This window comes from Dipodomys ordii, unplaced genomic scaffold (genome assembly GCF_000151885.1).
Source record: "Dipodomys ordii isolate 6190 unplaced genomic scaffold, Dord_2.0 Scaffold188, whole genome shotgun sequence".
NCBI lineage: Eukaryota > Metazoa > Chordata > Mammalia > Rodentia > Heteromyidae > Dipodomys > Dipodomys ordii.
The window spans coordinates 1,743,461-1,769,076 of NW_012267404.1; positions in this window are offsets into that span (position 1 = coordinate 1,743,461).

Here is a 25,616-nt window from a genome sequence, read left to right on the forward strand (position 1 = left end):
TTATTTTACTATAATAAATCTCGCGAGGAATAAATATTTAAATAGAAACTGGAAGCACACTTAAAATGCTTCTTTCTTCCTGTTTTTCCCCCTTTTTCTTTCTTTTTTATATTTATTTATTTACTTAGTTTTTTGAGATAGGGTTTTACTGTGTAGTCCAGGTTGGCCTTGAATTCAGGATCTTCTTGCCTCAGCCTTCTAAGTGCTGGTATTATAGTCACGTATCAATACATTCTGCCTAATGTCTTGATTTTTAATATGATCATATCTGAAAGTTATGATCAACCAGAACTCATTAGGCAACCTCACCTAAACAGAACACAGTCAAGAATCAGGGAACAAAAGAAGATCCTTTTTTTAGTGCCTGTGAGAATCCTGTGAACCAAGTCCTCCTGTGTATGATAGCTTAGTACATTCCTGGATTAGTGATTCTTTAATCTATCAAAACAAGGTGAATTCTACCATGTGTATCTACAACACAGCTGTAAGCTTTCAGTTTGCTTTCTGCCTTGTTGCCCAGCAAATTATGTGTTCCTCAATTCCTTTCTAAGAACTCTGACAATTTTAAAGAAGTTTCAAGAATGGACTCAATTTTGTCATCTGAACTCATGTTCTTTCATGTGTTTGCTTAGGACATAGCTGAATCGAGGAGCAAGTGTTGAAAGATCAGAGTTCAATGGAATGGCTCCAGTCTTTCCCAATATGGCCCTTGGATTTTTCACCCATGGGCAGGGTGGTCTTCCACACTAGGTATTATGAAAATCAAATGTGGTAATATGTGAAAAAGTCCTTTAGGAATGATGGGATACTACATGAATGCAAGCGTTTTATAATGGGTTTGGCAGCAAGAATTCTCTTCTGCCAACACGATGCTAATCAGTTAGCTGACATGCACCACACCTGTGTGCTCGGGATCAGGAAGTAGCCTAAAGTCTTCACGTGCTATCCATATACATACATGGGGTTAAGTTCCATCAAGTCCCAGTTAACAAATGAAGAAACTAAAGATGGTAAAGAACTTACTCCAGCTAAGGTTACAGAGCCAGCAACTACTTGAGCCAAGATGAGAGCCGGTGTCAGACTCAGCTCTGCCTCTGGTGTATATTTCACATTCTTTACAGAATATCAAAGAAAAGGCCAGGCAGAGCTGAAGGATGTAATCAATATGTTTAAAAGAAGTCGATTGGTCTGAAGTAACACCCAGACCCATTGGAGCTGGTTCAATTCTGGCTGTTAGTGCCTCTTTCCAAACTCCATCTTCAGTGACATCTATTTCAACACTTGGGAATCAGCCACAAAGAGAAGATTTACACCGTAGAAACCAGAAAATTCCCTTAATCATGGCCTTTCCTTCTGCTCCTCCCCCTCCCCCAGCCTGGTGGACATTCATCAGTGTAACACTGGCTAAAATAACTTCTATTGGCAAATAGAATTAGTGGTAATATTTGATAACAATAAACATGTTTTCTCTCTACTTACAAACTGCACATGTAAATCTGAAGATGGAAGAGGGCTCATCTTGGCAAGTCTCAGCTTTAAAAAGAACCAGAGGAGAATTCTAACAGGAATGAAGCTGAGATTTGAAGCAGCTTCTGGCTTGGCACTTTCCTGGCCCCAACTGCCATTCTTCAAACCACATGCTGAACCCTGAGATGGTCCTATCCCATTTCATCCTTCATTGGGCAGGCAGTAGGAACTGTTTATTCCCCAAGCTTTAAAAGTGAAGAAAGGGAGACATAGGTAGACTAGTTAGGTAACTAGTCTGACCTTCCAAGTGACCAAGCCAAGAAGGTGGTGTCTCATTCTAGAACTTAGCCATCTTAACGACAAAGCTTTATGACTTCACTGTTTCTTAGTTACTGCTGCCAAAGAGCTTCCTCAATATCCTGGTGAAAAGTTAAGGCAGCTGAACAAAACAAGGCTGATGCATATTGGTGATTTGCTCAGGTGAACTCAGAAGCAAATATCTCTGGCATCTTCTCCATGATGTCTATTTACCCATTCTGACTCAATATAAAGGTTCATAACTCATTGCGAAGCTTATTTTTCCCCTAAGATTGGCATTTCCATAAGCAGTTGGAACTTCCATAAGCCTGAAGGAACATGCCAAGAAGAAAATAATCAAGAGGACAAAATCAAGGACAGAAGAAATCAACACTGAAGAAAATAAAATAGAAAAAAAAGTGTCTTGAGTTGAGACAGCACCATGATACACCAAAGGAAGAGGGAAAATAGAATCAGTGTCTGTCCCAAAAAGAATTTGGGGAAATAATACAGCCCACATACAGCCAAGGCACTGATGGCTCATGTCTGTAATCCTAGCTACTCAGGAGATTGAGATCTAAGGATCGCTGTTTAAAGTTAGCCCTGGCAGAAAAGTCTGGGATCTTTATCTTCAGTTAACCACAGAAAAGTTGGAAATGGAGCTATGTCTCGAACAAAAAAAGACAAGCCAGAGCATGAGGCCCTGAGTTCAAGCCCTAGTGCTATCACACACACACACACACACACACACACACACACACATACACACACACATGCACACACACACGCACAGCCCCATAATAATAGCAAGGTCTGAGAGAAAAGCTAGGACTCAGACTCTTCTTTTGTACATGAAGAAATAAGCTTCAGGAAGGTAAACAGACTTGCTTAAGGTCATGGATAGTAACTTCGTGGAGACCACAGCAATTGCTCCTCAGTTGGGTTGTATTATGGGCTTTATTTTTCTTAGCATTTTCCCCACTTATCCCTTTATAATTACTCTACTTAAGCAATATAGATTATTCATTCAGAGCTGGAACATCATTTTCTTATTTCACTGAGTTTAAATAGAGATGACAGGGCCTATTCTTAATGTGTAACAATCAAAACCAATTATGACTCTTTCTTCCCTCCCTGCAGAAAAACACACTGTCCTTTTTAGAATGTGGTGTTTTTATTTTATGACAGCAATGGACCAATGAGAACAATAATATGGCAATAAGACCTCCAGAGAAGATGTATACTAAATATAAGCAAGTAAGCCCAGATATTCACGGCTGTAGAAACAGTACCATGGATACAAAATAAAGAACAAAAACAGCTCAAAGACACTGAACCCCTGGGCATGAGTCAGGGCACACTCGTGTAAGTTCAGCCCACAGTTAAGAGCAGCTGCAACAAGCTCAATTTCCTCCTGCCCCTTGGAGGGCATTGGCAAGTCTCTAGATATTCCCTTGGTACTGAATCTAAATTCCCAGCCTGCTCAGACTGTGCTTGGGTAAACCAAAAAACATTCCTACTTTATCTGTAGCAGAAGAAAACTGAGCCAAGAGCTACACTAAGCATTAGTTTCCACTAAGTATCTACCCATCTATTCATCTACCCATCCCTCCATCCATCCCTCCTTTCATCAAACATCATGAATTCTCTTCATGTAGGTATTCTAGTAAACCTGTGAATAACTTTCTGATGGGAATTTTAGCTAAGTCTTGTTTTTTTGGGCTTTTTTTTTTTTTTGCCACAGCTCACCTTCTGAGTAGCCAAGCATGAGCCAGTGGCACCCAGCACTTTGTGTAGTGTGTGTGTGTGTGTGTAGTTCTTAGCAAGAAACCTATAGCGAGTCTGTAAAGTACCAGGCTGGAGATTTAATCAGTACTAGAGCACTTGTCCAGCATGTACAGGGCCCTGGGTTCAATTCTTAGCATGCATGCACACACACACACACACACACACACACACAATGCTGAGTGCCAGTCGCTCATGCTTGGCTACTCAGGAAGTGAGCCCTGGATATCCTAGTTTGAAGCCAGGCCAAGAAGACAAATCCAAGAGACTCTTATCTCCAATTAACCAGGCAAAAGATGGAAGTGGAGGTGTGGCTCAAGTCTGGTAGAGAGCCAACATTGAGAGAAAACCCCAAGTGAGTGTAAGACCCTGAGTTCAAGCTGCAATAGTGCTGCCAAAACAAACAAACTCAAAACACTATAAAAAGGAAGAACCAATTAAAATCTAACCAATAAAAGAGAACATCAAACAATGAAAATCGCAGCTTGTCTTACGGCGTTGCCGTGGCAGACATGTTTGGCGACTAGTATGAAGAATAAACAGGAAAATCAGCAATTTTCAGTGCCAATCTCTTGGCAACAAGACAGCTCCTGAGCGTTGAAGCAATGACTCATTAAAAGTCGCAACAGGTACTTGAAACTATTTTTGCTGCCATGAATTGACAAGAAGCAGGAGAGAATCCTGGCGTCTGTGCTTCAGTTTTGTGTTTGGTATTGTTCTAAGCTGTTCTTTCCACAGTCATGTTGCAATCACCTTGCCGTTCCAGGAAAGACAGGATTGACTGATAACATCTTTATGGCAAGGAGCTAACACTATCTTTAAGGAACAGCAGAGCTTTGTGGGACAGATCACCCCAAAATGAGGATAATTCCCAGTGATGATTAGGCTTTCCCCTGGAGCCAGAGAAATCATCTTACAGAAACCAGATTGCTCCCCTCAAATGACAGAGATAACAACTCTGGAATCAAGGAAAACCAAAACTGAGAGAATAGCCAGTCAGGCCACTCCTGTAACCAGGACTCTTAAATTGTACATACCTTAGTTCCCTGCCCCTAATTCTTCCTCCACTTAAACCCCACGTCTCATGTCTATATGATGAAGATGGCTGAAGATGAACTAAAACGCTGTCTTTCGGTGCACCATGCCACCTAATCTCGGTCTCTGCTATATTTCTATCCTAATAAACTTTCTATCACCTTGACTACATCCACACCTTGCCTAAACTCTCATAGTGGTTGAAAGAAGCAATATTGATTAGCTGTGCTAAATTTCCAGTAACAGTTGAATATAGAGATCAATCTTAAAGGAACTGAATGATGTTAAATGAGATCATAAGAGGATAAGAGCAGGTCCTAAGGTCATAAGACCAGGGTCTTGATCCCATGGGATAGGGTCCTTATAAAAGGAGATGCCAGTTTGAGTGTACCCAAGGAAGGCCATGTGAGGTTATATAATGCAAAGGACTTGTTCTCCAACTTCAAGAACTGTGAGCAAATAAATCTCTTCTGTTTAAGTCACTCAGCTTGAGAATCGAAGTTCAAAGCCAGCTCAGGCAGGAAAGTCCATGAAACTCTTTTTTTTTTTTTTTGGGTCCAGTCGTGGGGCCTGAACTCTGGGCCTAGGCGCTGTCCCTCAGCTCTTCAGCTCAAGGCTAGTGCTCTACCACTTGAGCCACAGCGCCACTTCTGGCTTTTTTTTTCCTTTTTGCTTATGTGGTACTGAGGAATTGAACCCAGGGCCTCAGGCATGCAAGGCAAGTGCTCTACCACTGAGCCACCTTCCCAGCCCATGAAACTCTTATTTCTAATAAACCACCAGAAAACCAGAAGTGGTGCTGTAGCTCAAGTGGTAGAGTGCTAGCTTTAAACTGAAGAGCTGAGGGACAGTGCTCAGGGCCAGAGTTCAAGCCCCACAACCCACCAAAAAAAAAAAAAATTAAGTCACTCAGCTTGTGGTTATGTGTTTAAGGTTCAGACTCTGGCATTTTGGACCTGCATTTGTAGAAGAGTGCAGTGTTGTTGTGAGTTTTTCCAGTAAATATGTAAAATGTTTGTGAAACAAGAGGCCCACAGGTTACTTACTGAGATATGGAACATGAAGCACTCTATCCAGCATTGTAAGCTGAATCTCTGTTTCCTGCTTTGTAAAGACCAATGATAGTCTCACCTGGCTGGGAAGGACAGCACCCAGACATGGATAATCCCAGCCATTTTGGAGGTCAAAATGAAAGGAATGCCTTGAACTATGAGTTCAAGGTCAGCCAGAGCTACATAGTGAAACCTCATCGTTCTCTCTCTAAAAAAAAGAGGGGGTATACATAAAATGAGGAATATATCTTTCAGAAAGTTGAATACAGTACATAGATCCCTTCCAGGGCACTGCCAGGCACAAGTTAAGCTGTTAACTCCCTTCACTACATTATTAAATAAGAAGTTTACAGGTTGAGTTTTGTTGGATTTGTAGCATCTGAAAAATTGAGGAGCTAGAAGGTAAAGGTAAGGGCATTATACATATTCTAGATTTTAACTTCTGAAAAATCAAAACATCAGGGAGTAAACAATCTGAATTTCTCCTATGGCAGCCAACAGCTCTAAGTGGGTGGCATCTGCCCCTTGGGATGAGCAGGTGTTATCCCATTTGTCACAGGCCACACCTAGGGTCCTCTGTTCCTTTCTGGCACCTACCTGGCCCTTGGGGCTTTAGTCCCTGATATGGGACATCGCTCTCTTGTTCTTGAATTGAAATCACCTTCAGCATGCTTTCCAGAAGCTCCAGAACTAGGACCACACAGTAGGACCTCAGAGATGCTTTAGGGGACTCTGGAGAGCCTCAGTGTTTAACCTGGTGATGGAAGACATCTTGGTAAAGTGCTGTGCCCAGGAAGGGCATCCTTCTGTACCTTTCTGAGATCCTCCCATCCTGCCCTACTGGGACGATCCCCATGGATGACAGCTTATAGCCCTGAGGCCAAGCAGTGAATTTGATGATGATGATAATAATTTACTTAATTATGGAGAACTACATGTACCCCCCTCCCCAGTTCATGCCAGTCATGGAGAATCTTCACATCATTTTAGAAATCAGTTCTAAGGATTGAACTCCAAGTTTTGCTAGGCAAAGTGCTAGGCAAGTGCTTTACCAGAAAACACACACACACACACACACAGCCCTCTGATGCTTTAAATTTTGAGTCTGAGTCTTGCTAAGTTGCCCAGTCTCACCTTTAACTTGTAATTCTATTGCCTTTGCTTCCCTGTAACTGAGATTATAAGTATGTGCCTCTATGCTCAACTTTTCCACACTGTATGAAGTATGTATCACAGGTCCACAATCTGAATCAATTAAAAGTTTTCTAGCAATGGAATCTAATATGGACCAACATGAAGCCATATTACACACACACACACACACACACACACACACACACACAGAGTCCTAATTTTTCCTACTTAGTGTAAATGTCCTCCCTCCCTCCCCATTTTGCTGCAGAAATTCTAATGCACTTGATTCTTGTCCTAGATGTGGCCTAGTATTCACATGGAGGGTTGACAAGTGACCCCATGGGTTTCATAGAATGTCCTGGGAATGTGTAGGACATATGGAAATCTGTCCTACATATATCCTAGTGTGCAGATGAGTACACTGAATCCTTGAGCAAATAGAAAAGAAAATTTATGAAAGTGTTTTTGTCATGATACTATATTTGTGTGGGGCTTTAACGCAAGGCCTAGGGTACTATCTCTTAGGTTTTTCATTCAAGGCTAGCACTGTACCACTTGAGCCATAGCTCTACTTCCAGTTTTCTGGTGGTTAATTGGAGATCAGAGTCTTATGGACTTTCCTACCCCAGGTTGGCAGCGATCCTCAGATCTGAGCCTCTTGAGCAGCTAGGATTACAGCATGTGTCACCAGCACCTGGGCAGATCTGTGGTCTTTGGTATCACTCTTTCTTGGGGCTGGGTACTTAGAGCTGGGAGAGTAGTCCTCCCTCTTATCCTAATAGATTTCTTCACTGAAAAGCAAAGGCCTGGCCCTTTTTATCTCTCAGCCTGCAGCCCAACCAAGACATCAGGACATCTTTGAAAAGGTGTTTACTGTCCCCTACCTCCTGCTTCCCAGGAAAGCTTCAAAATGTCCATTTTCAGGTGATTGTAGGCATTTTCTAGGACCTCAGCTCAGAGGCCTGTCTCTCTAGCTTCCTGCTGTAAAGATTTCTGCAAGTAGGTGTGACATTTCTTCAGGGGGCTTTTATCCCCAATAGGTCTGAACCCAGTAGGCTCCAGTTCTTGTTAATGAGATTGGTCCCTCCTCCTTCCTTCCATTGTTCATGGATCATTGTCCCCTCATTCAGGGATCACAAGAGAAATCACAGGAATTTCTGGCTGCCTGTGCTTGTGAACCTTGGTTTCACTACAAGAGAATTGAAGGCCTGGCAGAACAAGCTATTGAATAGACCAAGAAAGGTGTGGCTCATTCTCATGACTGTGTGTTTCAACCCAGTGGCTGAGGAAAAAAAAAAAAAAGTTCACTACTACCCAGTGCAGTGATTCACTTGACAGTAGTGGCAGTCATTCAGGATCTCACTATCCACAGAGAAGTCATGGGCCCAGAAGAGCAAGATTATGGGCAAAACATTTGACCTCACTGATTAGGATCTAGAGACAGGATAACAACCTGATAACAACCTTAAAGTTCTCCACATCTCTTGAGGACTGCAAGGAGAATGTCATCTCTGACCGGATGTAACAATTTTATAAACATCACACATTATGGCCTGAGGGCAGTGGATGAAGAAGAGAGGCTGCAAAAAGTCAGTTCTACAGAAATGAGAACAAAAGTTCAGTGGATTGGACTGTAGCAGACGTTTACAATACGCAAGGCTTACTTGTGTATTTCCAAAGCTTAGTTCTTCTTGCTTCAAAATGATTGTGAGTGCCCAGGGTTACAAAAATGATCAGGGACTTTTGTTTCTGGGTGTCATTTTAAGGGGATTTTGTGTGTGTGTGTGTGTGTGTGTGTGTGTGTGCCTTAAGATTTTGACCAGCACAAAGAATACAAGTGAATAAAAATGAAGGGTAACAACAGAGAGCAGAAACAAACCTGCACCTACTGGTAGTGAAGTTAACAGATTACAACCATGCTTCTTTACCATGGCAATTATTACCTTGGACATCTGTGAAAGGAATAATGAACTCCATAAATCTAGCAGATGTGAAAAAGAACCAAATAGAACTTCTATACATAGAACAGGTAGGAACCAAGATTAAGCACAGCACAGATGAGCAGACACCTGTGAGTAGACCAACTGAGTCATCTAGAACTTGGTCATGGTCTGTGCATCACAGATGTCAAACTAGATCCAGAATAAGAACAAAGAATTCGCCAACTCAAGAAGGAGTTTTGAAAATCAGCTGTAACATTGAAGGCCAATTCAGTGTTCCAGTTTTCAGGTTTACAAACTCTCTTTGTGAGAGGCAAGACAGATTATTAAAAGCAAAGGATCAGGAGGAATAAATGGAAATACACATCAAAGCCCAGAATCATAGAACTTGATGCTTGGAAGAAATCACAGATCTACTAGAGTGCACCCTCATTTACAAAAGAGGACACCAGTGCTGAGACCCCCCAGAGGGATCTGCTTGGCCTCTACTTTGCGACTAGAGCCACACAACCAGCTGAAGCAACCGGCTGCCCTGACTCAGCTCCTACTCACTCCCTAACACTTACACACACACACACACACACACACACACACAAACATATGCATACACATGCCATACATAAGGATGTATATCCTTATTTACATGGGGAATGCTGGTTGGGAAAATTAAAATAGAAAGAGGTGAAGGCTAGTTAAAGGAAAGGAAAATGAGCCTGCCAGGCAGGGCTTGGAGGACATGAACTTTTTACCAGAATCCCAGCCATTGGGCCTGACTCTAGATCCTAAGGCTGGCCTGCATTAAAAGAAAAATGACATAATAATATGAAAATGGAAAAAAATTAATTTGTTTATAATTTGGGTCAAAACCAGGAGAGATGAATGCTTAATCTGGTTCTCCCTGGCTCCTAGCAGACCCAATTTATAGAAAAGATGAAAGAAAAGCCAGGACCATGCATGTGGTCAGGAAATCTGCCAGTGGCCCATCCTGAGACCCAGCATGGAATTTTCCAAGTGGAATCCTAACTCTCCATCCCTCCTCTCAGAAAGTATTTCAACTACTGATACTAACTGTAGGCGTCAACTGTTTTGACATGGAAAGACTGTTCTGACATGGAAAGAGTATTAGAAGAAGAACAAGAGCTAGCAAACAACAGAATAAAACATACACTGCACAAGGCGTTGGTGGCTCTCACCTGCAACCCTAGTTACTCAGGAAGCTGAGACCTGAGGATCACCATTCAAAGGCAGCCTGGGCAAGAAAGTCCATGAAATTTATCTCCAATTTATCTGCAGCAAAATGCCAGCAGTGGAGCTGTGGCTCTAGTGGTAATGTGTCAGCCATGGATTAAATGAATAAATAAATAAATACAAATTTTAAAAAAAGGAAAAGAAATGAGCAAGAACGCAAACCCCAGTAGTACGGGCCCACGTGTGCGCATGAGCACACACGCACATACGTTGCTCCCTCATTACTGAAAGAGCTTATTATGTATGTCTGTGCATGTATGCATGGGTTATCGTGATGCAGAGGAAATGGCATTAAATTCTGGGGTGAAAGTTGACTTTGCCATTTTTCTGTCCTGCTTTAAGGTTTTTAACAAGCACTCTAGTGATTTTTTTTTCTTTAAGTTCCTTTCCTCCAAATGGCCTGATCTTAGACACCTCGCATTTTGTCTATTACATCTATTCTCACTCGGTGTGCCTTCCACTATTTTCCGACTGGCATTTTTCTAGGGAACCCAGAGTCTGACTCTTCAACTACCTGGGTACATCTCTGGCTCTAAGGCTATCCCTTTTGGGGGGGGGGGCGGTGTATCTCCTCCAGGTGTGATCAGGCATTGTGAAGAGAGAGACCAGCAGGAGATTTTTGTTCTGCCTCCTCTGCTGCCCAGACTAATTTTCTTTGCCTAAAAACTTGTTTGTAATGGAGATGGTGATGGAGAGGAAGCCACGGGGCCACCGTGTGTCCTGCCTGGACCTTGGAAACAGGGGTGGGAGAGGATTAGGGAGGCCCTAGACCTCCACCTGGGGCACCCACCACGGGCCAAGGGTCGGGCCTGGCTTTCTTCCCCTCCTCTTGGACCAGGAAGGAGGTGGAAATAATTAACACCTAAGTGGAAACTCTCACTGGGGTAGCAAACTCCTCTAGGAATTTGCATCTTAAAGCCTAGTCGCTAATTGTCAAATGCAAGGCTTTGTCTCTCTAGAAAGAAAAGGCAAGCAATGGAAATCAAGTAAAGATAGGAGGGGGGTCTTTTTTGTATCCTGACCCCCAAACATTCTACTTCCCAGCCTGCAACAGATTTAAGAAAGAAAAAAAAAAAGAGCTGAATTGGAAAATGGGGGTTTGACCCAGATCAACTGACTTCCTGACACACTAATCTAGGTCTCTGGAAGCCTATCTCCTGTCTGTAACCTGGGACCTTGTCTCTTCCCCCAAAAAGCTGGCCAGGTCCCCATGCCCCAAGACAGCAGAAAAGGCTGCCCAAGCTGGAAGAACTTCTCAATATAACACGTGTGTGTGTGTGTGTGTGTGTGTGTGTGTGTACATGCATCTGACCCTGGGGATTGAGCTCAGGACCTGGGTGCTGTCCCTTAGCTTGAACTTAAGGCTGGCACTCTACCACTTGAGCCACAGCTCTACTTCCAGCTTTTTGCTGGTTAACTGGAGTTAAAAGTCCCCTATACTTTCATACCTAGGTTGGCTTCAAACTGCAATCCGCAGATGTCAGCTTCCCGAGTAGCTAGGATTACAATAGCCTTTGGCACCTGACTATAGTGCTAATTTTTTTTTTAATGGATGAAACATGTATAAAAAATTCAAAAATTTGGGCTCGGAAAGTGGCTCAGTGGTAGAGTGCTTGCCTTGCATGCCTGAGGCCCTGGGTTCGATTCCTCAGCACCACATAAGCAGCAAGAAAAAAGCCGGAAGTGGCGCTGTGGCTCAAGTGGTAGAGTGCTTAGCCTTGAGCTGAAGAGCTGAGGGACAGCGCCCAGGCCCAGAGTTCAAGCCCCACGACTGGACCCAAAAAAAAAAAATTCAAAAATTCTGAAGCAAAGGGAACATGTCCCTTCAACCCTGCAGAGTCTTCACTTCTGTATGTCCACGTGTAGATGAACAATATGTGAATATGTGTGTATGTGTGTGTGTGTGCGCGCATTAACGGCAGCCCATTGAATATTCTTTTGGTCATGGCACTTGAACTCTGGGCCTGGGCGCTGTCCCTGAGCTCTTCAGCTCAAGGCGAGCACTCTACCACTTGAGCTACAGCGCCACTTCCAGTTTTCTGGTGGTTTATTGGAGATAGGAGTCTCACGGTCTTTCCTGCTTGGGCTGGCTTCGAACTGCGATCCTCAGATCTCAGCCTCCTGAGTAGCTAGGATTACAGGCGTGAGCCACCAGCACCCGGCTCATTTGCTTTTTAGTCATACTTTTCAAGCTGCTACTTGTGAGGTCTTGTGAATATTATTTTTTTGTGCTCCAATTCCTCTGTAAGAAGTAGAATAATAGAAATCCTTTTAAGAGGAAGATGAACTGTTAGGTAGATAGGGATAAAAAGTAGCAGACATAACATCTGGCAGATGTGTCCCATTGTGGCACATCTTGCTCCCATAATACCTTGGGGCTCCTGCTCACCCTCTGCTTCTTCCCATAATGCTGTGAAGTCTGTCTCAACTGCTTCTTCTTCCTATAATATCCTGGGATCCTGATCAACCAATGAAAAGAGCTAGAGCGGTGCAGGCACAAGACAATCAAGCAATCAGCATAAAGCCCAGAGGAGGAGATACAGGAGGAGCCTGCTCTATAATAATCTTCTACTGGACTTTTCCCTGGGGCTCCTCAGAGAAGGGAGAATCTTGCTACTTCCCTTTCATGACTTTCTTTTCACTTTCAAATAAACTTACTCTGCTTCCCCTAAACACTTTCCTGCCTTTTAATTCTTTAATTGGTGGGGAAAAAAACAAGTCTGTTCCCCTAGACAGCATGGGCTGTGGTCAGGATCAAAGGTTGAGTCATAATGCTATTAAGCCAGTGCCTAGCATGTGCCCAGAAACTCGTATTGTAGGGTTCAAAGAAACAATAAAGACTTGTAGCCTGAGATCATCCAAGAAAACTACAGGATCTTGAATCTCTGTGTTGTAGTTGTGTATGTGTATGCGTGTGTGTTTGAGGGAGATTGATTCTGGACACTGATACATTGATGTGATTGTAAGGTCCGCCCCTGGATGGCAAGCAGACTCCACCCTCCTCGCAGCAAAGTCTCCACCCAGTACCTGCGTTACCTAGGCAACTGGGTCACCTGGAAGAGGTCACATCTGCATCCGCTGAGGTCACATCTGAATTTGATGTGGCCACACCTTTCCCCGCCCATACCCTACATAAGGCCTAGCCCAGGCCCAGACGCTCTCTTGCTCTTGCTACTCTTTTCTTGCTCTCTCTCTGTTCTTTTCTTGCTCTCTCTCTTTCCCAGCCACGTGGAGTGCCAACCTTGCCTGGTCCCAGCAGGTCTACCCCTTACCTGAATACCACGTGAGTGCTACTGTTCTTACCCCTCTCTCTGCTCTTTTATGGCTCTTTTCTCTCTCTTTCCTCTCTTCCCATCTCTCTCTCATTCCCAGGCCTTTCCCAGCCATGTGGAGTGCCAACCTTGCCTGGTCCCAGCAGGTCTACTGAATAAACCTACCCCTTACCTGAATACCACATGCGTGCTGGTGCAGTTCTTACTCAGCTCTACCTCTTTTTAAAAACCTAACAGTGATATAATACAAAAAAAGCAGCTTCTATCTACCAGGTACCCCACTGCTCAGGCCCTTGATACACCTTGGCAAATGCTTTCCACATAGCTTTGAAAACAAGTGTTTTTATTGAATTACTCATTTATTGGCACAGTTGTTAAAACTTATTCTTCCCTTGCTGGGTGCTGGTGGCTCACGCCTTTAATCCTAGCTACTCAGGAGACTGAGATCTAAGAATCACAGTTCAAAGCCAGCCTGGGCCGGAAACTCCATGAGACTCTTATCTCCAATAAACCACTCAGAAAACTAGAAGTGGCACTGTGGCTCAAGTGGTAGAGCACTAGCCTTGAGCTGAAGAGTTGAGGGACGGTGCCCAAGCCCAGAGTTCAAGCCCCACAACCGAAAACAAGCAACTCATTCTTCCCATGCATGATCAAATATTGTTTTTATTTTTCACAAGGGTGACACACTGCCTTGTTCCTCAAACATGGCATGCAAAACTTTGGGTGGCTGATGTTCTCCCGTCCATCTCCAAGTGATCAGCTCAGCATTGGCCTAGGTTTGATGATTTGTGCCTTGGGGTCAGCTGGTTTTCTGTGGCTGGCCTCGAAACTCTCGTTTGCACTTTTTAATTCTTCGGGAATCATCAGTCTCGAGGGAACTGCATATAATGTCAGAACTGAAGAGGGTGAAAGGTTTGTTGATCCCATGGGAAGAGTGACAATCAAGTTGGGTGATGGTGTTCATGCCTGTCATCCTAGCTACACACAGGAGGCTGAAATGGAGAGAGGTTCATGGTTCCAGGCTAGCCTGAGCCAAAAAACAAGTCTACAAGACTCCTTCCGGAACTGTGGTGGGGGAGGGGGTCCTCCCAGCTATAGAAGGAAGGATCACGGTCAAGACTCAGGCCCATGTGAGAAGTGAGACCCTACCTCAAAGTAACAGCACCAAGAAGGGCTAAAGGTGTGATTCATCTGGTTCATGTATGCTAGCATCCACAAGGCCCACGTTCAAATCCGCAAAATGAGTGACATGCATTTAAGAAGCTTTTCTTTGCTCTCCATTGTTTGGAGTTTGGAGTTCCAGGAAGCATAGTGAGAGCCAAGTCATGAGACCCTAGGATCACTCGGCACAGACAAGTGTTTGGTGACATTAAGTTGGCGTGGGTTTGTTCCTTCTCTCTAGTGAAGAGGGCAGTCCAGCATCTGCACGGAACCTGGAAAGCTCAGTGAGTTTGTGCTTCTGGCCACTTGCTGCAGGACTGGCAGGAAATTTGTTAGCTGTGCCTTTGCTGGATGTGCCTGGAATTATTTCCACTGCAAGGCTGACCATGGAAGCGCAAACGCAGCCAGGCACGCTGGGCAATTCCATAGATGGCGTCTCTGATGAAAATAAGGCAAACACACGATTGCTTAATGTACTGGAGTGGTGCTATTGTAAGTTCTGCCCAGTTACCTGGCTCCTCCTGTTCTGTTCTGTTCGCTACCTGTTCACACACATCTTATTCTTCTATTGACTTTGTTGACTTACACACAGAGATCTTGCTGATTGGTGTGAGCTTTTTGTTAACGAGGAAATAATCTCCTTTTTGTTTTTAAAAAAAAGTGGGTGTTTTTTTTTCTTTTTTTTGTTTTTGTTTTTGAGACAGAGTGTCACTATGTGTTTAGCTCAGGCTGGCCTTGCACTGCTGATCTTCCTGCTTCTGTCTCCCAAGTGCTGGGATTACAGGTATGCACCACCATGTCTGATGAAGCAAATCTTTTTTTCAGTAATAGTTTGCAAATGTAGGCTTTTTTCCATATAAAAACTGCACATTTTGGTATATATATTATATATATATATATATACACATACAATTGTATATACATACAATTGGAATTCTATGACACTATCAGAAAGAATGTCACAGCCCCATTTGTTAGGAAATGGAAAAACTTGGAAAAAATTATATTAAATGAAGTAAGCCAGACCCCAAGAAACCTAGGTGCCATGGTTTCTCTTATTTGCAATAACTAGTATACGTCTAGGATAATCTTACCAGACAAGCAGAAAAGGTCAAAGCTATGTACATATGACCATATAAGATGATGCTAAGCAAAATGAACCCCAAGATAGGGACACAAGAGGTTTTTATTCTTTGTCACTGTTGTTTTTAATGTACTATGTGATTTTTGTTTCTGTTGTATGTTCTTCCCTCAGGGTATAACCCTGTTGTCACTGTATTTGATTCCGGTGCCCTGCATCTTGTATATACATTTTTCTAATGTGGGGAGGAGAAGGAAAATAACAAAATGCTGAAACAAAGACACAGGTTGACCCATTGTAACAATGAGATGTAGAAGATATTATGTTGAAAACAAACTTTACAACTTGGGGGGGGAGGAGTTGAGGAAGTGGGGAGGGAAGGGATGGTAGGGGAAAAACAAAGGAGGGGGTAACAGTGCTAGATAGGAAATGTACTCTACCTTATTAATGTAACTGTAACCCCTCTGTACAGTATCTTTACAACAAAAAATTAAACAAACAAACAAGGAAAGGCAAAAAACCTGCACATTTTTATCTAGCCAAATTCATCATTTGGCCAAGAGTATCGGCCTGCACCTGTAAGCTCAGCATTTAGGATGCTAAGGTAGGATCTCAGGCTCAAGAGTTGCCTGGATTACACAGGAAGACTCTGTCTCAGTCCCCCCCCCCCATGCCCAAATCAATTGTTTCTTTTGGCTTTGGGATTTTATGGTCTACTTAGAAATTTCTCTGTTCGATGATAAACATGATGTGCTTTCTTTGGACGTCATACCCTTTCCTTTTTAAAATTTAAATTTTTGATCCAGCTAAAATTTATGTTGAGTCTAAAGATGGAAGTCATTTCCTTATATTTTTTCCCAACTGATTATCAGTGGTTTCTAAAATGATCTCTTCTCCTTCCTACATGTCACTTTCATCATAAATTTCCACTCTAAAGTTTTCTTCTTCTCAGAATTTTCCCTTGGGCTTTATCTTTTCAGCTCCTTCAGCAAATGGAATATGTACTTTGTGTTTCTGTGGGTGTGTGTGATGGTGGAGCTTGAACTCAGGGCTTCTTGCATACGAGGATACGGTTGGATCGTGGACCCTGCTCCTAAGCTCAGCTATGCTTCTTATGCTTGTTCACCGGCTATAGCTTTTTGACAAACCATTCACCATCTCCAGGTCTGTAAAGAATGAGAAAATCCCTGACATTCTTCCTCTAAAGCTAACTGAAGAGTTTAGGAGGTAGTCCTAACTACCTGCAAAATGTTGGCTTTTCCCTCATTGCATTTTCATGAGAAAGACCCACAGGCAGCTCAGGTTCTCTGGTCCCAGCTGTGCAAACATATGCCTGGGTCAACCCTAATTAGAGCCCTCTGTGAGCCCCATGCCCCGCCAGTGATTCGCTGGGACCTAGCCTTATGCCCAGCCTCTCCCTGCGGGCCAGATGCCCCAGCAGGATGGCCAGCATCTCTACTCCACTCCAGGATGTGCTAGGCACCTTGCCAGTCTCTGGAGGCAGCCATGGGCTGTTTATCTGACCAGGGTGGACAGCTGCTTGCAATCCCTTAGACCTCCAAGTAAAATTTGTGTTTGAGGTTGATTATGAGGCAGTTCCCAAACTCCATAGACCCTGAGCTATAGGAAGTTAGAAGCCAGGGTGCTAGTGCCTCACTCTTGTAATCTAGCGAATCAGGAGGCTAAGATCTGAAGACTATAGTTCAAAGCCAGCCCAGTCCATGAAATCCTTAACTTGAATAAAACAGCAAAAAGCCAGGAATGGAGCTAGGGCTCAAGTGGTAGAGCATTAGTCTTGAACAGAAAAAGCCAAAGCTTTTTTGAGAAGCTGAATTTAAACCCCAGGAGAGAGAGAGAGAGAGAGAGAGAGAGAGAGAGAGAGAGAGAGAGAGAGAGAGAGAGATTCACTTTTCTCTGGAATACAATGAAGGCACAGAGCTTGGCCAGTGGCAAGCTGGGAAGTGTTTCCTGTGTGTTCTCCCTGAAGGGAGAAGAGACTGAGAATGTGAGCATGGGCCAGCTCAGGTCACCAGTTCAACTTCCCATCCAAGGCAGAATCTCTTCCATGTATTCCTGCTACCCAAGCACCCCACTGGGTTGAAGCCTGAATGACAGGCTCCCACTCCCTGCTAATTCCTACAGAGACACATTTACGGTTTAGCCTAATTGTTTCTTTAATGGAAAGCCAACAGATAAGCAATGGGTTCTTTGCCATGCAAAAGAAGCCTGAATTAGAAGAAACAAATCAATGGCGGAAAACCAAGCTGGCAGGGACTTGGTTGAAACCCAGCTTTTCTGCGGGGTGGAGATAGGGCCATTGGGCCTCTACTTCTTGCATTATCATGTATTTGAGTTAATTTGACTAGTGGGGTCTTAGTTACCCAAACACTTTAATAGGATTGAAGTAGGCTACTCTTGGATAAGAATGGGCTAAGCTAAGCCTTCTTTTCTTTAAGAAATAGCTCTCACACGTGTACAGGCCAAAATAATTAAGTAATTAGCAAAGGCATTTGTCAAAATGCCCAGTGGGGCTGACGAAAATGACAGCTTTAAGAAGGTTGAAGAGTTTGCAGGGAACATTTTCTCCCAGCTCTGGGCTGGGGTCAGGCCTGGAGCCTCTGCGGAAAGCGCCTGCCTGGGACACCAGGGTCCCAGCTCAACCTTTGGGGTTCAAGTTCATTTCCCCGTGGCAAAAGCCAAGCTCCTATTTCTAAGGAGACCTTCTTGAAAGGCTCCTGGAACATCAAAGGCACCTCACTCACAGCCAGTAAGGGGAAAATAAGGGAGTCATTTTCCTTTTTAACCGACTGAAACCATTTAGCAGCCAAGTCCACAGTGCAAAAGGCATTTGTGGGTTTACTGAGACTAAAAGATGGGAAATGGCTGGAGGTTACCAGGGAATCTACAGCCTCTTACTCCATACCTACTGTGTGTACTGCCCATTCCTAAGTTGTCTTAGGCCTATAGGTGTCTCTGCCCTGAAGAAGCTGTGACCGAACACCTATAAAGTCCATTTAAAGGCTGAGAAGTCAAGAGAAAAGCAACAGGAATGGCATCCTTCTCATTCATCCTAAGGGACGTGGCCAATACTCTCATAGCAAGACAGGTGGACAAGAGAAAAGCAGAATGCATGTATTTGCTCAGACTTTCATGTGACACTAGAACCTTCAGAAATGAAAGCCCAAAGCTTCAGGGAAAAATTCGCTTTTTATGTTTGAGTTTGATTAAGAATCCATCGCTGTGTCAGAATGTGATTGGACAGAAGATCTGACCTGCTGGGCTTGGTGGCACAGGCCTGTAATCCCAACACTTAGGAGGTCAGGAGGCAGAGGGAGGAGGATCATGAATTTTGAGGCCAACCTGGGCTACACAGCAAGACTCTGTCTCAAGAAAGAAAATCTGATCATATAAAATAATATTCATCAAAATGAACGCCAGGAAATGGGGATGAGAGGTTTTTTTCTTCATTGCTGTTTTTGCTTTGCTTTCTTTTTGCCTCATTTGTTCATTTATCTGTCTTTGGGAGGGTGAGGGGGCATAGAGATGGAGGAGCAAAGGGTGAACAAATGCCAAAGTGGTATTCATTGGACACTGTGTAGACAATGAACTATACAACTTGTAGGTGGAGATGGGAGGGAAACACAGGGAGAACGAGGGAAAGGGTGACATTGTCCAAAAAGAAATGTACTCTCTACCTGACTTATGTAAACCCCCTATACAGCACCTTTATAATAATAATAATAGTAATAATAATAAATTAAGTCAAAAGAAAAAAATGAAGGAAAGAAAAGGGGGAAGGGCAGGGCAGAGAAGAGAGGTAAAAGAAAGGCAAGGAAGGGAAGAGAAAAACCTAGTAAGGCCTGTCTGTTCAGATTCTTTTTGGCCTTTCTGGGTGACATTCCTAGCAAATGCAGGGCATTTCTTCCTTCTAAGTATAGGGCAGGATCTGCTCTGGAATGAGGGTCTTATGACCCACTATCAGACAAAGTAAATCAGAGAGTTTCTTTATGGCTAGGTCTTATGCAGGAAGGCAGAGAAAAGTAGAGTAACATTTCTAGGTTTTCTGGCTGGCCTTGGGGGTGAGCAGCTCTAACTCCTATGATGGGCTTGGAGGAAGATGAATTCTGGTTTCTACAGTCTGCCTCTGGGACAAAGAAGTGAGAGAAAGAGAACAGGAGAAAGAAGGGTCTGCTTGGAGCCCCTGTCCCTGTTCCCTCCAAAGTCCCACCCTTGGAGCAGGATTCCACCCTGAGCTTCTGTTGCCTTCCTCTAATGATTAGGGAAACTGAGGCTCATCAAAGGCAGGAAACCTATAGCTGACTGGTAATATAGAGGAAGAAGTCACAGGTGCTCTGAAGTCAGCCATAACCTAGGTTTGCTAGAAGATTCTGTTTGTATAGGTTACAGGGAATATAAAAGAGGGAAGATCATTAGATTTGGAAACCCCAAGTTGCCAGTGGCTGGAGGAAGGTGTTTTGTTGGCGTGAAACAGGAGGGCAGACATGAGGCCCAGCACGGTGGCACTTCAGAGGATGAGGTAGGAGAATCAAGAGTTAGAGGACAACCTGGGCTACCAAGGGAGATTCCTGTTACTTTTTTTCTTTTTGTCGGCCGTGGGGCTTGAACTCTGGGCCTGAGAGCTGTCCCTCAGCTCTTTAGCTCAAGGCTAGCACTCTACCACTTGAGCTACAGTGCCACTTCCAGTTTTCTGGTGGTTTATTGGAGATAAGAGTTTCATGGACTTTCCTGCCCAGGCTGACTTTGAACCTCGATCCTCAGATCTCAGCTCCTGAGTAGCTAGGATTACAGGCGTGAGCTCTTTTTAAAAGAGCTTTTCAAGAGCAGCTATGAGGAAAGAGAGGAACATTATAACAGCACCCCTCCACCCCCGGCCCAAGCCAGGGGGATACCTGAGCAAATTTGCAGACTGTGAGCTATGGCTTCAGGAGAGGGACAGTCTGAAGAGACCAGCAGGGGAGAGAAGATTTGACAAGAAAATGTCCTTCCTGGAGGACATAGGGCTTGGACAGGTAGGCTGGGGTGGCCATAGCAAGGATTAATGACTCCTGGAAAAGACAAGAAGATGAAGAAGCAGGCGCAAATTCTAGAGAGCAGAGGGGACTCCGGTAGGGAGGTGGCTGATCTGAAATCTCTCAGTGGAGGAAGGCTAGTAAGGGGGTGTAGCTGGACAGGAATGAGGGCAACTGGAGGTCATGATGCAGGAGGTGAGCTGGGGGAGTCAGGAGTCTGGTGTTCTAAACATGGAAGGTGGAGTTTCAGGGGTGCATAGGTGGTGTCTGGGCTGGAGCGGGGGTGTGGGGCGATGGGGGTGGGCTGGGGAGAGATGCCTCCAGTGGAGCAGGATTGAAAATTACAGGTTCTTAGAAGGCCAAAAGCCAAGGGCTCAAGGGACATTTCCATCAGAGTGGATGGTGGCAGGCAAGGGAAGTCCTGTCTTGAAGTCTTCCAGGAAAATGCCAAGGAAGGCAGGAGAGGATGGTGAGGTGAGGGTTCCAGAAGCCAGCAGAAGAGTCAGAGGAGTTGGAGGTATAATGATTTGGTGGGACAAAGAGGAAAACTTTTCTTTTTCTTTTTTGTCCTGGGCGCTGTCCCTGAGCTCTTCAGCCCAAGGCCATTGCTCTACCACTTGAGCTACAGCGCCACTTCCGGCTTTCTGATGGTTTATTGGGGATAAGAGTTTCACGGAGTTTCCTGCCCGGGCTGGCTTTGAACCGCAATCCTCAAATCTCAGCTTCCTGAGTAGCTAGGATTACAGGCGTGAGCCACTGGTGCCCAGCTCAAAGAGGAAAACTTTGTCTCTTCTTTGTGTATGTGTGTGCGTGCTTTGGTAATGGGGCTTGAACTCTGGCCCTGGGCACTGTCCCTGAGCTCTTCAGCTCAAGGCGAGCACTCTACCACTTGAGCCACAGCTCCACTTCCGGTTTTCTGGTGGTTAATTGGAGATAATAGTCTCATAGCCTTTCCTGCCTAGGCTGGCTTTGAAGCTCTATCCTCAGATCTCAGCCTCCTGAGTTAGCTAGGATTACAGGTGTGAGCCACCACACCAGCTTCTTCTCTGTAGAGTGGGAAATACTGAGATCTTACTTAGATCTAGTGTGATGGACTCAATGTTTTTGCCCCCCTAGATTTCATGTTGAAATGTACTTGATGTGAGGGTGTGTGCAAGGAAAGCCAAAGGGACGGGAGGAGGGAGTGGGTACTCTGCCCTCATGAATGGAATTAACGCCTCACAAGAGACCCCCTAGTGCTCTCACACCAGCTCTTCCGTGTGTGATCACACAAAAAGATGGCCCACTAGGAAACAGGAAGTGGTCCCGCACCAGGTACAAAATCTACCTTGATCTCCAGAAGTCTTAGCTTTGGCAACTGGGAGAAATAAATTTCTGCTGTTAAGGAGCCACGCAGTTTAGGGCATCTTGTTTCAGTCACCTAAACCACTCAAAAGAGATCCACCTGGGGTCTGGGTCTGGTCTTTGGTTTGTATGATCATAGAGTAGTCACTAGGTAGATCTCCAAATTTCATTTTCCTGGTCTACAAAACATATGTGTATAGAAGAGGATTGGAGAGGTAGTGACCGTAAAGAATGTGGAACAGCACCCAGAGAAGAGGATGTGTCATAAACTGAACTTTCAAGCTGAAAGAGACCTCAGGCCACAAGGTATAACTCCAGTGGGCTCTGGAGGGCAGAACTCGAGTGGAAACCTCATAAGGGGGGGGTATGGGAAGGAGGGAGAGAGCCCAGCACCTGCAGGCTTTTTAGCCAGGCCTGGCACTGAGTCTTGAGTGGGTTTTGTGTATCTATGGGAGTGCTGGACACCTTTCCAGGGTGACTTAGTGCATCCAGGGACACGAAACTTGCCTCCTGAGTGAATGTGACAGTCCAGCCAGCCACAAAGGTTCATCTGAATCCCAGGCCGCTGGCCTTCCTCCTTGGATGATGGTGGAGACACAGAGCCCGTTTCTATTTCCAGTCTCCATGCTTGCACAGTGCCATGGCGGAAATCCTGGGTATGGAAATCCCTTTAATCTGCAGTTACCTTTGTATAATAATAAGTAATATAATAAGTGTAATTGCACTTACTTTATATGCCTGGAGTTGGAGACAGTAAGTTACTCTATGAATACTCCAGTAAATGAACAAACTCTTCCCGTGTAGGTGAGGACAAGAGTTCCCTGTCCCCTGCAGTTGGACTGCTGAGTGTTTAGGGGGAAGGGATGGCCATAAGTCAAACCAGTAGTTTGACAAGTAAGAGTATAAACCCACCTTCATGATCACTAGTGGTCTCCAGACCACCGAACTCCACAGCCTCAAATGCTTCATCTATAAATAAGGACAAGATTCCTTTCACCTTAAGATCTCTTTGATGGTCTGGCAGAGTCTAGCTGGTGGCTCTTTCTTATTGTTATTTCTTGTTTTTATTGTGCCAAGTGTGGCACACACACACACACACACACACACACACACACACACACACACTTCTACCTTTGTATTTATTTAAAGCAGCGTGCCTTTTTGTTTCACTTTCTAGAAAGTACCATGAGGCAGTTAAGGGGCTGAAAAGATAGGCCCACTGCTTTCCTCTTTCAGGCCCAGTCATACTCAGCGCACTTCAGCGAAAGACAACCAAGAAAATCCTCCTGTGAGTCCAAGTCGAAGTACTCTCAACCTCGGGGGACATTTGCCCTAGCATCAAGGCTAGCTCCACACAACTCCAGTGTTTGAGGTGTGTTCACCGCCAGCAGGAGAAATCCTCTGCATGGAAATTACTTTAATTTGCAGTTGACAAAAGGCAAATTGCTGGCATTTTTTTGCTTGGAGCCTGGAATGTAATCCTGCTTGGCTGCTCCAGACATTCCAGGTGGCAGCTTCCATTAGCCGGGCCCTGATTTCTAGCAGAAAGGTGAAGGTAGAAAAAACAAAACAAAACTTAAGTCATTTTACAGGGGGCAAAGCCTCAACCACGATTTAATTCCACCAAACTGCAAGCACTTGACATTCCCGTTAGCACAGAAAACAATTTGGTGTAGACATCCTATGACATGGTCTGTTTTTGCTTTTCTTTAACCTGGGTGATGACTGCCCTTGGGACTGTAACTTCCAGTTGGATGATGGTGGATTTGTGTGCGACTGGCTGTGAGGTCACAAGACCAGGCCCTTTCAGCTTTATTCCTGGGCAGGAGTCTCCATACAGCTGGAGCTCAGTACAGATCTGTTGAATGAATGGATGGACGGCTGAGTGGGTGGGGGTGGGGAGGATTCCAGTTTTTCCGCAAGGCTGTAGCATTTTTGTCTGTCTAAGGAAAGACTTCCAGAATATTGCAGAAGGAAGGACATCCTTCAGATGCGGTGCTGGTCACCTTCCACTTAAAATATGCCCCAGAGATGCCTGTCTGGGGTGGGGTTCTGGGGAATGCAGACTGAATGGAATGCCTTTAAGGCAACTGAGAACCTGAAGCAACTGCTGCCATCTTGTGGACACTATTTGAAACACAGAAGATGTGACCCTCCCATTTTTTTCCCCCCACAGAAAACTTGGCTGATTCAGGGATGGGGTATTTTCCTTTGCAAGGCATTAGACCATGGTTTCAGAGCCTTTCTTAACCTATTTCTAGTTGCCGTAGAAATAATAATCACATTTATTGAGTTTTAGGGACTGTGCTAATTAAAAGAACTAAGACTTGATCTGTGCCCAGTGACTCATGGCTGTAATCCTAGTTACTCAGGAGACTGAGATCTGAGGATTGAGGGTTGAAGCCAGCCTGGAGAAGGAAAGTCCATAAGATGCTTTAATAAATTATGCCCCCTCCAAAAAAAAAAGCCAGAAGTGTTGCTGAGGCTCAAATGGTAGAGCACTAGCCTTGAGCAAAAGAAGGTTAGGGTCAGCACCCAGACCTTGAGTTCAAGCCCCAGGGAATAAAAAAAAAAAATTTATAAGAGAGATAACCAGTATTTGACCTCAGGTTATCAGCTCAGACGCAACTGTTGGCCCTGATGCCACATTTTTCCTTTTCTCAGTACCTATAATCACATTGTGTCTCAGCGATTGACTTCTTCAAAGAGACAGGGAACACCTTGAAGGTTGGTCAAAGCTCTTGAGTACAGAGATTTTGTATGTACCCATTCATCCAGCTAGGCCAACCCTCTTCCATTGAGCTGGATCCCAGGTTCCTAGGAACACATACACAATTGGTCTACATGCACTCGGCACTGTGCTAAATTAAGAAAACACAAACAACTGTTAAACAGGGGTAGAAGAGCTGGGCGCTGGTGGCTCCTGCCTGTCATCCTAGCTAGTCAGGAGGCTGAGATCCAGAGGACTGACGTTTGAAACTAGCACAGGCAGAAAAGTCAACAAGACAGCATTGTTAATTCACCAGCAAAAAGCTGAATGAGGGGTGTGGTACATGTGATAAGAGTTCCACAGTTTCCCATGGTTCTTTCCCATTGCCACTCGATTACAAACCCAAGGTCCTGTAAAATGAAGTCTGACCAGCATTCTGAGTCCCTGTGCTGATTTCTGTGTTCTGATGTCTGGCCTGTCTCTGAGAAAGTACCATCACTGACATTAGGATTTTAAGTCCATCCTGCTGTCTGGTAGTCTTGGCCTCCGGAGCAGCAGGGGCTGGGTGGGCTTGGACTAGGTCTGGAGTGAGAAGAGGGTGCAGTGTTAGGTCCTGAGTCAGATACTGGGGGTGGGGGACCCACTTGTGCAGACAGGGCTGGTTTCCCTGCAGTGTGACCCTTGGATGCCATCTCCACGCACACATTGGGTTCAGAGGGACAGCCTCCGTTAGCAGCAAGGGACTGGGAGGCCAGACCTCCCCAGAGAGCATGGCTTTGATCTGTTTGCCATCCAGCTCATTAACAAAAGCCTGGTGGAAAGGAACAATATTTGGGAAAGAATTTAAAAGCTAGACTCTTCATAATGGGTACGTATGTCAGCCATGCACATAATCCTTCACAGCACTGCAGGTTCTGATGATGCTCTGGCTTTTATTAAAAGTTTCTGTAAGTTCTCTGGACTCTAGATAATCATAACAATACCATCTAACGCCAAGTTGGACTTAACAAGCCTCAGACCCTGAAGAGATATTTTCTACAATTTTTTTGGCAGAAGACCT